Genomic DNA, 15,485 nt, shown 5'->3' on the forward strand with positions numbered 1-15,485 from the left:
TTGACGTGCTTCTAGTGGGTTTGTTCAATCATCTTTCCATAGTGTTTGCAGGAGATTGGGCATAGGCAAGGTCAGAAGCCAAGTCGGCCATTACGAAAGGGTTGGTGTCGTTATTGTAAAACCTACCCCCTAAATACCCTACAAAGGTGTTTGTGCATGGGGGAGGGGATGGTGACACCCCCCACGCCCTCCCCCCTTGGGATCCCTGTCTCCCAAGGGAGAGTGACCTCCAGAAGGATTCCGCTTAACCTGTACCCTAGGGGGTTTTAAGCCTAGCAGGCTTGCCTCCCTAATCCTAAAGGGGCGGCTTCTCCTTGGGGAGAGGTGACGATCTCCATGGAATCGTCACACCTCTTAATAATGAACCTTTGATCAGCAGAACAATAGGATCACCTGTGGAGACACAATTTCAATTTAGCCATCCGGCAAGGGAAAGGCAGCCCATGGCGACATCTGAAACTAAGGTAATACATTTTACAGACCATGCATGCAGCTGTGGACTGAACGACCGCGCAGATCATGCTGTAGTGGACAATCAAATTGCTCTTAGAGTTTTATTTTTTTAAGGCCAAAAGTGAGCCGAAACCACAGCCTTCTGCACCTCCTGAAGGTGCTCTAACAGGTAGGACCAGTGACTGATAAAGTTACAATTTGCATAGTTATGTTTGTCAGAGCTCCCACCATAGAAAGTTTCAGATCAGTGGGAAAGAACAGCAGAATTGGGCATAGCTGGAGAAGCTTAAAGAAGCAACACTAGAAAACCAAAATAATTTTGGAATTCAGACTACGGTAGTGCTCCCAGAGCTAAAGGTGGATTTGAAGGAATTGCAAGACGGGGGTTCAAGGTACTGGTGTCATTGTCGGCGTGATTGCCAAGAAAGTTCTGGTGGGAGCACAAAACCATTCAAATATTAACAGAGCAAGGGAGGAAGTGAGCAGGGAGAATAAGGCACTGGTGCAAGAAGCTGAGGTTCGTTTCTCTGGAACATGAGGACATGCAGGTGAGCTAGGAACAGATCTACAGGCAGGACTGGATGGATTTGTCAAATGTGGGGATTGAGATTTACATATATTCAATGATCTAGTGGAGGATTTCATTCAGAATAAATTGGGCTTGATGAAAGACCAGCTAAAACGCCATCATAGACCCGTTTTTCCGGGTGTCAAAAAGATTGCTAGACTGGTTGTTTTAATTGGCTTTTCTCCCCCTTTTCAGCTTTAAGGTTTATAGCATTTTGATGTAAAACGTTCAACGGTACAGATTTGGAGAAAGGGCAAGGCCTTGATGTCCTGGTTGGGCAAATCTAGCTGAGGGCGGCTACGTCTTGTAGTAATCTATCAAATTTGACCTATACAGGTATTAAAACATTATTGTGCCCGTCCTTAATATCCTCTAGAATAACTTTAATCGAGTTTTCTTTTTCTGCTCTATATACTGCAAATCGGGTAAACGTCCTGCAGGTTTATGATGTGCAATTCTGTCATTGCTTTCACTGAATACATAATCTTAAGCAAGTTCCTGACAAGCAGCATCCTGGCCCGGCACGTGGCCGTAACCCCACCCACCTTGGCTCTGCCCTGCGCATCGCCCATCATTCCTTTTCTCCGCACGATCGGGGCCGGACGCACTTGCATCCTCGGAAGATTTTCTTCCCTGTTTTCCTCTCTGGCTCTCGTTAGCATTCGTTTACTAGTCTGTCTATGTCTTTTAAATTAGATTTTCCAGACTGTTCATCGTGTCACCGTCACTTCGCGAGGGTGGATCCCCATCCTCATTGTTTAGTGTTTGGGTCCGGAACACCGTTGGGACTCCTGTTTTTACTGTGACTCCCTTTCGGTCTGGGTACTTCAAGGTCGGTTGGAGCAGTGGGAGGAGGTGTTCCGACAAACTCCTCCTTCTCATTTTCAGGCATTCATCGACGAGAAGATACGCCCGGTAAGTTCTTTACTTTTCAGAGCACCCCGACCGGGGGATACCTTCCCAGGTTCCTCTTGAGCTGGGAGGGGCGTTGATCGCTCTGTTACCGGGGTTCGCCCTGAGGTGCCTGTCGGGCCTAATAATTCTACCAGAGTTTTCTCCGAGGGTCTCCGTAAGGGGCCTGTGTACACCGGAGTACGCTCCGAGGCCCTTCCTGTGTGGGCTGTTTGTAGGCCCAGTTCTACTGAGTCGTGGGGTACCGGAGCTTGCTCTGAGGCCTCTTTCGGCTTCCCTCAAAAACAAAACCGGGGTGTGCCCCGAGGCCTTGACTGGGCTTGTGGTTACCGAGCGGATGCTTGAGGCCCATGCCAATAAGGCTTTTACCGGGCCTAGGTCCGAGGTCTCTCGTACAGAGGCTAAGCCTACCAACAGTTCTGAGGGGCCGGGCAAGGCCCTGTCGGTGAAAGTGGTTGCTCACCGTTCCTGCTCTTGTGGTGACACCAGATCTGTTGAGGGCGCAAAGAAGAAAGGTTCTTCTTTTACCGGCAGTGCTGAGGCCCTTCCTTCGAAGGCGCAGTTGGTATGTCACAGAAACATTCCAGGCCTCATAGTACAGGCTCTGCCGAGGTCCTTACGTTAAGGCTAAAATTAAGACTCCTGACCCATCGATGGGGACCCCTGCCTCACTTCCTCACATGCCGCAGTTCCCCTAAAATGTGGACGAAATGGTGGCCGTTCCCGCCACGACCACGGCGGCCATTTTAGGTACTAACCCTACAACTACGCCATCGGCCCCTGGTGTAGGGTTCGGTCCTTTGGGTGCACCGAAGGTCCCTTGTGCGCATCCTTACCGGCCGGTTTATGATTGGAACGCCCGGATGCCTCTTCCGCACAATGTTTTGTTGCCCGCGCAGGGCGGCTCCCTTGATTTATGTGGATACGTCGGTGGAGGGGCCGGTGTGACGCCCTTCTCTGTTACGTCCCTGGATTTGTCCACCTCATGAGAGGCCTCCTCAGGTTCCGAAACAATCTCCTGAGGACGCCTTTTTCGGTAAATTTCAAGCGCTTATGCGCACCGACCCCATGAGGGAATATTTCAAAGGGCTTTTCAAGGAATTATGTCCACCGGCTCCACCTGTTCCTCCGGTACCTCTTGCCCGTGGTGCCTCCCCCTGCTCTTCCGCCTTTGCCACCATTGTCCCCAGTGGACAAGGCAGTGTCTGACACGGCTCAGCAGGATCCTGACCTGTCGGATGACCCTCAAGGCGATCAGGACAACTAGGACCTTCCCCGCTCCATCAGAGCTTTTCTTGACCGGGTACTGGACATGAGTTTCTTAGATGTTCCGGTGCCGACACACCCGCTCCGCAGGAGGGCGTGCCCTCTCGGGCGTTCACCTTGTCTCCCTTGGAGCGTACCGGCCTTTTCCTACTGAAGGACGTTCTGGCCGAGGTGCGAAGAGTTTGGGAAAAGCCACACTCAGGACATTTTGTCAATAAAAAGATTGACGCGAGGTACAGGCTGCATTCTTCGGAAGAAGTGGCCTTGTCTTGTCCGCCTCCCTCCTCCACAGTGGTGGCTGCGGCTACGTTGCAATCCAGACCTGCAGCATCCTCTTCCGTGATGGCTACTCGGGTCTTGGGAAAGGAGGACAAGCTCCTGGACTCCCGAGGGAGGAAAATCTTTGCCAATTCGGCCTTGCAGCTCAGGCAGGCCAATGCAGAATTGATTTTGGCGGGAGCAAACATGTGGATGTGGAAAGGTCTGTCTGAGTTTGAGGAGCACATTCTGGTCGAGAAGTTGGAAGATTTCAGAGGTGGCCTTTCCGATGCCAGGGTCTTGGCTCAGGATCTCCTGGAGGCTGCGGCTCATCAAATAGACACCGCGGCTCGGGGCCTGGTGCTTGGGGTTGATACCTCGCGGCAAGCGTGGCTGCATGCCACTAAGTTTTCGATGGAAGTGCAAGACAAGGTACTGGACCTTCCATTCGATGGTAAGGAGCTTTTTCACTCTTCTACTGATGTAGAGCTCACCAAAACCAAGGATAGCACTTAGACGGCTAAATCATTGTCTGTTCTGGTTAAAGCTCCTTTCAAATCCCAGAGACCGTTGTCGCAAAGTCGACCTTCCTCTGGTTTTAGGGGCTTCCTCGACCGCAAATCTCGCAGAGTGGATACTCCTGCGGGGAATAACCGCTGTAGACAACAGCGTACCCGGTTTTCTCCCGCTCCTCAGCCTCCTCATCAGGTTCAGGTGGCACTGCCACTGATGAGTCTGCCAAATGAGGGTTTTCCGCGCTCGCACGAGACCCCGGTGGGAGGACGCATGGCGTCTCATTGGGAGGCGTGTCAGACCATCACAGAAGACAGATGGGTCTTGTCAGTCGCTCGAGCGGGCTTCTGCTTATCTTTATCCCCTACCCCACACCTCAACCCTCCTTTTCAGCTGTCAGGCTCGCCCTCCCTCAAGGCCGAGGTTCAGAAACTTCTGCACATTAGGGGGAGCGAGGGGAGGGCTTTTACTCCCGGCTGTTTAAGGTGCCCAAACCAACCAGGCTGACCTGCGCACCATCCTAGACCTTTCCCAGTTCAATCTTTTCCTACCCCAAGAGAAATTCAAGATGATCACGCCCTGCCAGATTCGCTCCTCTTTGCAGATGGGCGATTGGCTCAGCGTGGTGGATCTTCAGGATGCGTACATGCATATCCTGATTTGGAATCCACACAGGAGAAGCCTCTGCTTCTCTTTGGGAGAGGAGCACTTCCAGTTTCGGGTGCTCCCTTTTGGCCTCAGCTCAGCGCTGCGTGTCTTCAAGAAGATGTCGGTGATTGCGGCCTATCTTCGTCTCCAGGGTATCCATGTGTATCCTTATTTGGACGACTGGCTCTTACTCAGCCCTTGTCCGTTGGCAGCAGCAGGCGACCTCCAGTCTCTCCTTCAGCTTCTGTTGCATCTTGAGCTGTCGGTGAACTGACGAAAATCCTCCATGACGGTCTCACAGGACCTGATCTTCCTGGGTTTTCGTTGGAACACGATCGACTGCCGAGTGTATCTGACCAGGGACAGAATGGCGGATCTGTTGGCCACGTGTCAGATGTTTACACAGTCGGAAAACATGTCGGCCTGGTGGTTCCAGAGGCTTCTGGGCCTCGTGTGTACTGGCTCTTCCTCTCTCTCATCTCAAAATGAGACGGACCCAGATGGCTCTTCGGTGTTCCTGGCGTCAGGCTGTGGACCAGGATTCCAAGCGGATAATGATTCCGGATTCCATGAGAGTGGACCTGGACTGGTGGTCCTCTCTCAGCAACCTGTCGGTGGGCGCGGGGTTTCAGGACCCAGTCCCCATGGCGACATCACGACGGACTCCTCCCTTTTGGTGTGGGGTGCGACGTTAGATCTTCTTCAGGTCTCTGACCTCTGGTCACATCAGGACAAGCTCCTGCACATAAATCATTTGGAGCTTCTGGCGATCTTTCTGGCGCTCAAGGCGTTCAGACCGCTCAGACCGCTCATTGTCAACAAGGTGGTCCGCATAAGAATGGACAATGTGGTATCAATGTATTACATAAACAAGCAAGGGGGAACAAAGTTCCCCCCTCTCGTGGACCTGTCCATCCAGATTTGGGAGTGAGCCGTGCTTCATGGGGGTCTGGCTGCTTGCAGTGCACATCCTGGGCTAGCTGTCACAGCGGATGCTCTCAGCCGGCGGACAGTGGTCAGCTACGAGTGGGAGTTGAAGGCGGATTCTCTCATGGATTTTCTCGCGTTGGGGCACACCAGAGGTGGACCTCTTTGCCACGGCGGTAAACAAGAAGCTTCCTCTGTACGCCTCCAGAGGGGGGCTGGGAGCCTCCTCTCTGGGGGATGCTCTTGAGATTCCATGGCACAACATGAGAGCTTACGCCTTCCCGCCTCTGCCCCTAGTTCATCGAGCAATTTGGAAGTTGAAGAACTATGTGAACTGTCTCTTCTACTGATAGCCCCGTGGTGGCCGGCCAGGTTTTGGTTCTCAGAACTTCAACACCTGTCGGTGTATCTGCTGATCAGGTTACCAGTAACTCCCGATCTTCTTCACCAAGGGGAACAGATGTGGCACCCCTCCCCACAATCGCTCAGCTTGGCGGCATGTTGCCTGAGTTCAAGTCTTTAGAGCATTTGAGTTTGTCTGCGGATAACATGCGCATTATCCAGGCAGCCAGGTAACCCTCGACCAGATCTCAATATAAGAGTAAATGACTCAGGTTCTGTCATTGGTGTTTGGAGAAAGAGTTGGATCCGAGGGTGGCAACGATTGACACAGTGCTGTCCTTCGTATCCTCCCTAGCAGAGTCAGGGGTTCATGTTCTGTCTTGCAGGAGTTATCTCTCAGCGGTTTCCACTTACCTTTTTACAGACCTGTGTTCTTATTCTCTAACTAACCCGGTGGTGAAGAGACATGTTGCTCGCTTGACAAGCCTCTACCCTCCGGTTCGTAGTCCGCACCTGCCTTGGACTCTAAATGTAGTCCTGTCGGCGCTGTGCCATAAACCCTTTGAGCCAATGGCTATGGTTGACCTGAAGTACGTGTCCTGGAAAGTGTCCTTTCTGGTAGCCGTTACGTCAGCGAGGAGAGTGAGCGAGCTCCAGGCATTGTCGGTGGAGCATCCTTTCTTTGTCTTTCACAAGGACAAGGTAGTCCTTCGGACAAACCCGGCTTTCCTACCGAAGGTAGTGACCGAATTCCATCGGAATTAGTCGATCTCCCTTCCGGTCTTTTTTCCGAACCCTGCCTCGGAGGCTGAAAGGGTTCTACACTGTCTTGACGTCCGTCCGAAGAGCTCTTTAAGTTCTACCTGCACAGGACTTCCGAGCTTCGGAAGTTCTCAACTTTTTGTGACCTTCGGTAACCCTCAGGGCAGGCTGGCGTCTAAGGCATCTATTTCCAGATGGATTGCCGCCTGTATCACGCAGTGTTTCACCGTCCAAAAGCTGAAACCTCCTAAAGGTATCCATGCACACCTGGTGCAGGGCAAGGCAGCCGCGGTTGCTTTTCAGAAATATGTTCCCTGGGAATCCATCGCTAAAGCAGCTACTTCAGCCTCCCCGTCTGCTTTCTGTAAGCATTACTGCCTCGATACAAGCTCTAGAGCTGACGCTCAGTTTGGTCAGGCTATGCTAAAGAACCTGTTTCAGTAAGGGGTATTTCCATCCACCCATAGTTCCTGTAAGGAGTGCTTCGGATTCTCCCACAAGTATGGAGGAAAGGGGACGGGACGCAGGAGTATTACCAGGTTACTCACCGTAGTGACCACCATACTCCTAGTCCATAGTCCCCTTTCCTCCATACGCCCGCCCGCCGTCCCCTCTAATAAGGTTCCTCTGTTATTGCTAATGGGTCTTTGACCCTGCGATAGAAAAGGACTGATGGGCGATGCGCGGGGCGTAGCCAAGGTGGGTAGGGTTACGGCTGCGTGCCGGGCCCCACGCAGGAAAGAGAGGACGGACACATTTTTTTAAAAAATGTGCATGTTTTTTACAAAGTGCTCCGGTCCCGTCCCACAGGACGCAGAGATGTCCCACAAGTATGGAGGAAAGGGGACTATGGAATTCGGAGTAAGGTGGTCACTACGGTGAGTAACCTGGTAAATCTTGTCAGTAGTTCAAATGGTAGCCTAACTGGTAGTACTAGTAGTGGTAAAATACTGGTACTGTGAGGGGTGCTACTAATAGTAATTCCACTAATATAACTATTGCGAGCGTTGGTGATACTATTGGTACTACTATTGGTGGTTCTATTGGCATTACTAGTACTGCTGCGACTTGGTAGTATTAGTTGATGGGTATACTTTGTGGAAAGTTAAAGAAAATGCAAACTTTTACTTTGTTGTTCTAATGACTCTGTAGATTGCACTTCCTCTCCTCTGATTACACTTGTCGATTCACGGCTTGAAGATGGTTTACAAAATGGAGGAAAGCCTGAGTAATGTAATGGGCATTTGCATAGCGCCTTTCGGCATTGGTATGATCTCAACATGCTGCAGTTATAAACACCGTTGGGGATGAAAGTCCAAGTATGGGAAATTTTTCAGTGAGTCATAGATTGCATTTTTAGCCAATCCGAAGGTAGGTTGTGGTGGCCAAGTCCCTGTTGAGCAGGTATGTGGGTGGGTGCAGAGGTATTCTGCTGAGTATGCACAAGAGATTATGCAGCTATAGCTAATTTCTAATGGCAGAGGTGTTTTGCAATGTATGTGTAGAAGGTGTGAGGAACCAGCAAGTGTCTGTCCAACTAGTCCCTTGGGATCTTTCATCCAGGTGGCTAGGGCACAGCCATCTCTTTTGGATATAGTTTCTGGGGGTGGACTAGTGCAGAAAAATCACCTGGGTGAGGGGGGGTCTTGTGGGAGTGGGACGCAGGATGGTGTGGCGCGGTATCCCCTGCCCTATAACACCTTTACTCCATCCTACCAGGCAGGATATATATGAACTCTACTCTCCTCCCCCTTTTTACAACACAAACACTTTCACACGGGCAGCCTGCTATGAGGGAAAACAGACCAACACCCGAGCAGTATACCTGACGTGTCCCTGTTGTGGTCATCGGGCCAAGAACAGACATTCAAGGGCCACATACCCCAGAGACCCTGATGGACACAGTCCTGGTGCCTTTGGCGCCGGGCTCATGAATAACAAATAAGCAAGAACATTTACTTGGGACAAGAATGCTTTTATTTTGGACGTAATACCTCATTTTGGGTGCAAGGTGTATTTAACATGGTAACTTCCATCACTAAAGCAGCCCCACGTGTATGTGTGGCTGCTACTGCTATTGGGTTGCCTTGCACGTGCTGACTCTCTAGGAGTGGCAGGCAAGCCAGACCTAGTGGGCGTGCCCACAATCACAGATATATAAGCTGCTTTGATCCCTGAGGCAGACGCTTCGTGTTATTCTGCACTTCCATGCCGCGTAACGCTCCCCGCTGCCTGGGATTAAACTTACATTTGGAAATCCTGATTTCATACTTATCAACTAGAGAACCTGCTCTCACCTGTGGGCGTCTTCACTGATCCTGACATTCTTAAACATCCGCAATGTTGACTTCTTCTTGACACAGCAGTTCATCTTCAAGCCTTCTGAACGCAGACATCTTCATCCTGGTACCACAGCTCATCTTCAAATCTTCTGGGACTCAGAAATCTTCATCTTGACACCGCAGCACGACGCGCTTCGGCAGCACCTGCAAGTAAGAACGAAAGGGAAGGTTAGACACTTAAAACCGAACACCGCGCTTTGCCTTAAACTATCACTCACCTGTTGTCGGACATTGCGGTTTCAACCATTCAAAGCATTCCGCGTCCCCAAAGCTGCTTTTTGAACCGCATTTCCACCTATTGAGAAGAAAACAGAGAAAATGTTATTCAGGAATTAACAGCAATATTGAATACCAAGCCAGAAAACGAGAAGAGGCAAAGAGAAAACAGAAAGGGAAAGCGATAAGAGAAGTATAGTCGCAGCTGGACTGGACTATTACTTGCTAGGGATCAGTGAAGGAACAAGATCCATCGGCAAGCGCCCCTGCCAGAAATAGCATGACAGAGAGCTTACCATCAATAATTAACAGGTGAGCCCTATGTGCCCGTACATGCCCACAGAAAATGCACCTTGGGTAGAAGGGTTTGAGAGGCACAATAGTCGCCGATCAGTGCACTCACGTTTTCTCATATCCACGCAGGAGCGGTGTCACCAATTACCGCCGCTCACAGCTTATTCGCAAAGGGAAAGACCGGATGGGGAAGATCTAACTCCTGGGAGGGCTGCAACCGTGCCCAAACACCTCTGCAGAGACCAGGTGAGCGTAACAGTCCCAATAGAATGGTCAGGCGAGGCTAGGCAATTACTGACCCATCATGCACACACACGACTTTCATTAAGCTTTCCCGCACAGATGAAAGGTGGAGCACGAGAGCACTCTGAGCGAGGCAAAGCATAAAAGGAAACTGCAGTTTCGAGTCGGTAGCTGAAGAAAAGAAAGATGGCAAAACTGAAGGGGATCGCAAGGAGGGAAGTTCTCTTGACCTTTTCGACAAGGAACCGTTACTTTCCAGAAACCTTGAGAATACAAAGCGTTAGACCATGAAACCAAGCTGAAGAATTGGTTATATGCGATCTTACCGAATACAATTACAGAGCGGTAAATTCCATCATGGAAAAAATACTGATAAACATAGACTTTTTGGGGTGGATTTTTTTCAAAGTTTTATTTGGGGGCGGGTGTCCCCAAGCCCCCTCTGTTTTTATCCGTTAAACTGGGTCAGGATGCAGTGGCGTTTTAACAACTTTACACCACTTACTTTTATTTAATTAATGGTCTGTGTTTTTGTCCACTCTGAAATGTACCACTCTGTTTTGTTTCAGATATTTTGTCTGGATACCAAAGAATCCTACATTGTGTCGGAGATATCCGGAGCCCTCCCGCTTCAATCAAGGCAGGGAGAAAAACCAGATGCTGTGGTACTGTCCTTGGCTCCAAGAACAAAGCAGTGTCTATGAAATCAACGCAGCCGGGGAGACAGATAGAAGACCGGTCTGTGGTGAAGCCAAGGTTGCAAGCAGCAACATTGTATGGCAAGCTTTGGAACGAACATTCTTGAAACACGTGTGATAAAAGGCGCAAGTAAAGTTGAACTGCTGATGAGTGACTGAACTTTAAAAGCAAGATGCAATACCTTTTGACCGAGTGGTCTTGCACCTCGTGGGTGCTCAATCGACTTCTGTAAGGTATCCAGCTGAGAAGTGGCAAAAGTGAGAAAAATGTTATATCAACAAGAGAACAAGTAATTGTGAATGGAAGTGGTCCTGCGATGGGTCAAGCAAAATACTTCGCACATTCGAAAGTCTTCGATTTTGAGGTAGAGAAAGTTTGGAACAGTAGATACATTTGGGCTGAGCCCGGCGGAGGAGGAGCTGGGGTGAACAGTAAATCACCTGAGAAGTTGTATATGTGAAATCTTAAGAAAGGAACTTTAATGTTTGTATAGTTGCCTCAGACCCTCTAAAAGAGGACTTTGAATGGCAATGAGACTTTGGCACAGAAGGTGCTGATGTTTTGAACTGCATCCTCGTACTAAAGAAGCCAGAATGTGCTAAGCTAGAGTGTGCCGCTTTGTCCCGTGCTGAAAACGTGGGGAAGGAAACCCAATGGCTTGAATATCCTGACATATCATTTCTTGAACACTTCATTTGCATAACATTGTTTACCACAATATTTGTATTTAGAAGTAAGGATTGGCAATAGGTTTATTAGTATAGACCCTTCTTTTTTGACAGACTGGACTATAATTGCGTTATTTGGTGGTCGTAGCTTGCTCCCATCTGTAGATTTAGGATTCGATGGGTGTGTTTCAAACCCAATTGAAGTTCAATAAACAAGTTCAATAAACACCCTGGAACTGTGGTCACTTGTGTCTGTCTTACTGTTTGATACCATGCCTTTGTTACACAGGGGAGACATTGTGTGCAGCTAGACCAAATTTTATTGTGGGTGATGGCAACATTCTAAAGACAGTTGTTGTGCAGAAAATGGGAAGCAGGAGACCCATTGTGTGCACCTAGACTGAATTGTATAGTGGGGGTTAGCTGCATTCTAATGGCTGGGGTGTTGTGCAGTGTCATTGAGTTGTACATGTAGTGGAAGGGTGCAAAGAGGTGGTCTCAGGCAGGCTAGCTTTACATTTCATCATGGTGCAACACATTGCTTTCCCCCTTAATTCTTCTCAATGTGACATGGCTTACTCCCAAATACTTCTAAGGCAAACACATTGGCTACCTTCATAGAATCCATCTCAGTGCAGCACATTGCCAGACCCCAAATTCTTCTAAATGCAGCACATTGCCACCCTCAAAATCCATCAAGTGCAACACTTGGCCTACTCTCAGAAACCATCTAAGAACAACACTTTCCACACACACAATCCATCGAAACACACATTGCCCACCCTCAAATCTATCTGAAACACATTGCCCACCCTCAAATCTATCTGAAACACATTGCCCACCCTCAAATCTATCTGAATGCAACACATTACCCACCCTCCGGAACCATCTCAGTGCAACACATTACCCACCCTCAAAATCTGTCTAAGTGAGACACATTGCCTGCCGTCAAAGTTCCTCCCTGAGTGACACACTGGCCACCCCCATGACCCCTCTGAGGGTGCCGCCCTGGGCCATTTTGCAATAGTTCTAGTATCTCATTCTATCTAAACCTCCCTGTATCTCCAAGTGCCATACGCAGCCTACCCTCGGGAATATACTGAGACCAATACATTAGCTAACAAGAGTTCACAGTGTAGGCCTACATCTGGTTAGGTGCAGCTGATGGTAATGAGTGGCATGGGTTTACCAGAGCACAGTTATGGCTGTGCTGCCACCCATACCACCTTACCTGTGGTGTAGCTGTAGGGTGTTAGGTCCAGTGTACAGTGGCAAACGGGGGCAAACTTGATGAGACCTGCCCCAGGGAGCCACCCTTTGCCTTGTGGCCCTTAGCTGGCTGCATGCGCTAGGCTCATCTGGGAAATCCCCGGAAGAGGAGAGCTTCCGTCCATGTGGTACCGCCTCGGCCTATCCGGCCATGCTGGGGGGGTTGGTGGGCAGGAGAAGAGGCAGGGAAAGGGAGGCCTGAAAGGCCTCTGCACAGAGGGTCGGGTGGGAGTTTGGGGGAAGTGATTTAAATTGGCAAACACTTCCCTGTCGGTGCAGCTCTGGCTGTGGCAGCATCAGAGGATAGAATGTTCAATTTCAGCCTGTGAAGTCTCCGCTTTGGGGATTGCCTCTCTTGTTTGTCATTTTGAGATCTGCCTCCAGTCCCTCTGGATCTGGATTTCAGTTTAGTTAAGTAACTCGGCCTGTCACTTTTGTGTTTCGCTGATTGCTATGAGGGCATTTCCGCCCTTGATGGATGTCAGGCCAAAAACATTCACAAAAATATTAACGATGAAATTAATTTAAAGTCTTGTGGACAAGGAAATCTTCAGAAGATTATGCATTATTAATAAAGAACAGCATATTGTTTTTGTGTAAAAACATTGTACCATTTAAGGCTCCTTTGCGTTACCCAGTATTGTATAACCAAGTGTGTTAAGTATGGGAGCGTTCAAATGAGAAAGTGCAGATGTAAACCCATGTAACCTACCAAAGTGCATTTATAGAAACATGAATATTGTTGTAAAAATGGCTTTCCATTCTAAATGCCTGTGCTTATGTACACAACACTTTACTGTCTCTCCATTTGTTTACTTATTAAAAACCTATGGTGTAAAAGATGTGATTATTAAAATACATGCTGTGCAATCTTTTCTTCCAGTGATGTGGATGGTATTTCAAGCAATGCCTCTCACCATGGTGATTGGGAAATAGCAGCCTGTGAACTGAAGAAAGGAAAGCAACAGGTTGAGATATCGGGTATGTAAAAAAAACTTTCAATTAGTTTTGCTGTTGATTATCTGTTACTTTTTACATTTGCAGCTACACCAAATCTCAGTTCAGACCATGTTTTTCTTCAGACTTTTCAGTAGCTGACTGAAAGCTGAGATGCCATTGGGTTTGGAAGTTGTAGGGGAACTTCAGATATATTTTTGTTGATTAGTAAAATTATCCATATAATAGGCATATGATTAACAAATGTGTATAATCTTTCATTTTCACCTTTGTGATTAGTTGTAATCGTGCATAGACACTCAAATTACTCTTGAGGTCTACCATACGAACCTTTCTCCTCGTTGGGCTGACTGGCGGAATTGATTGTGTTTTTTTTTTGTTTTATTTCGGTTGATTAGGCCTTTCGTGGCAGAATATTAAAATGGTAAAAACACATATAAGATGCAATCAAATTGAGAATAAATATGATCTGAAATACAGAATACAACAGTCCAATATAAATCAATAAACTATCAACCACAGAATTTCAAACCTTCAGTAATGTCAGCCATCCTATTGCAAGACCATTCACAGTTGACTGAATATTGCACCAGGGGAGAGGTATGAGTAAAGGTGGCATCAAACTTCATCACTCGCATCCACTGACAGGTGGGATTCCTGTAGGCCCAGGGATCAGCGGCCACTGATCTTGCTTATTCTCGCTCTCCATGCCCCATAGATAACACCTGCAGTTGATTTGGTGATATCCCTATCAAAGCACCCCCACCCCCCAAGAGGAAGGTCATTACTGCATTTGAATTATCTAGGACTCTTTCATTCCATAGTGGGGGGCTGTAGGGGTTAGGGGAGAGGAGGCGGGTAATATGTTGAGTGCTATGCGGATAATACTCATCTCATTTTCAGGCTACCCTCGGCCTCCTCCTCTCCTTCCCTCATATCTGACTGTCTGCTATCCAGGAGTGGTTTGCCGCCAGTGACCTCTGCCTTAATGCCAGTAAGACTGAGATTTTACTCATTGGCACACCCACTCCCTCCTTCCCTGCTTCTCTCTGGCCGGTCTCTTGGCCCTCTTCCTGTTCCCACCTGCAAGGCTAAAAACCTGGGGGTCATCTTCAACTCCACACTCTCCTTTTCTCCTCGCATATGTCTCCAAGTCACACTACTAGCTGCACCTCCTCAGAGGTATTCTTCCTTTCCTCTCCTTCCCCTAGAAGCTCAGTCTCCAGAGCCACGGTTCTCTTTAGGCTGTACTATTGTAACAGCCTTTATCTAAATCTGGCTGCCTCTACTCTCCGCCCTCTGCAACTTATCCAGAACAGGACTGCGGGCTTGTCCTAGGCCTCAAGCCCAGGGATCGTATCTCTCCAGGACTGCAATCTCTGCACTGGCTCCAAGTGGCTGCAATGATTAAGTTCAAAACCCTCTGCATTGTCCACAAGGCCTTGCTGCAATACCTTCAACTTTCTCTTCCCAAATATCTTCCTTCTCAAGCTCTTCGCTCATACGCCTCCAACTCCCTCAGGGTCCTTCGCTTCTCCAATCAACGAGTTGGTGGTAGATCTCCCTCCTCGGCAGGGGCTTCCCTCTGGAACAGCCTTCCTGCCTCCCTGAAACTTGGAGAACCATCTCTGGTTCCAGAAGCACCTCAAAACCTTCCTATTTGCTTCTGCTTTCTCTCCCCTGCTGAATTCCTGGCTGAAACTGCACTATCTCCCTGGCCACCCTTTGTGACCTTGGCCCCAGGCCCTGCCATTTGCACACTTGCACTGCCTCCCTGGCAACCCACGCACCTGGGGACAGTATTATTTATCCCTACAGTCCCCCACCAGCACTTATGTCTGCTCTTACCCTGCACTTGCCACCATCCGGCTGTTATTTTTCTTATTTATTCTACTATCCCATGTACTGCACTTTTCCCCTCTCCCTTCCCCCCTCGCACTTTTCCCCTTCCCATGCACTTGCGCGATCTGAATGACATCTGGCCTAGTAAGATCGTTGTCTGTCTTCCCTCTGTTCCCTCTCCCCTGCCTCGTCGCGCCTTGAAACACTTGTGTATAGGTGTGTTATAAATGCCATATATCTTATCAATGGATCAAAAGCTGGAGAAGTAAGGAGAACATTATAAAAATGTTCATACAGCAACGCACA

The 15,485-nt window shown here is 48.8% G+C and overlaps 1 protein-coding gene across 5 annotated transcripts in view; it reads left to right on the top strand.

The window, feature by feature from the left end:
• Positions 1-15,485, top strand: part of ERBIN (erbb2 interacting protein) — a 2,559,118-nt gene that overhangs the window by 183,934 nt on the left and 2,359,699 nt on the right. For all 5 annotated transcript variants that reach the window (XM_069627374.1, XM_069627371.1, XM_069627370.1 and 2 more), the window contains one exon: positions 13,264-13,361. The gene's annotated coding sequence lies outside the window, so the exon portion shown is untranslated. The remainder of the gene's footprint in view (positions 1-13,263; positions 13,362-15,485) is intronic.

The sequence above is a fragment of the Ambystoma mexicanum genome, chromosome 6p (assembly GCF_040938575.1).
Source record: "Ambystoma mexicanum isolate Mex_15411 chromosome 6p, UKY_AmexF1_1, whole genome shotgun sequence".
Classification (NCBI taxonomy): Eukaryota; Metazoa; Chordata; class Amphibia; order Caudata; family Ambystomatidae; genus Ambystoma; species Ambystoma mexicanum.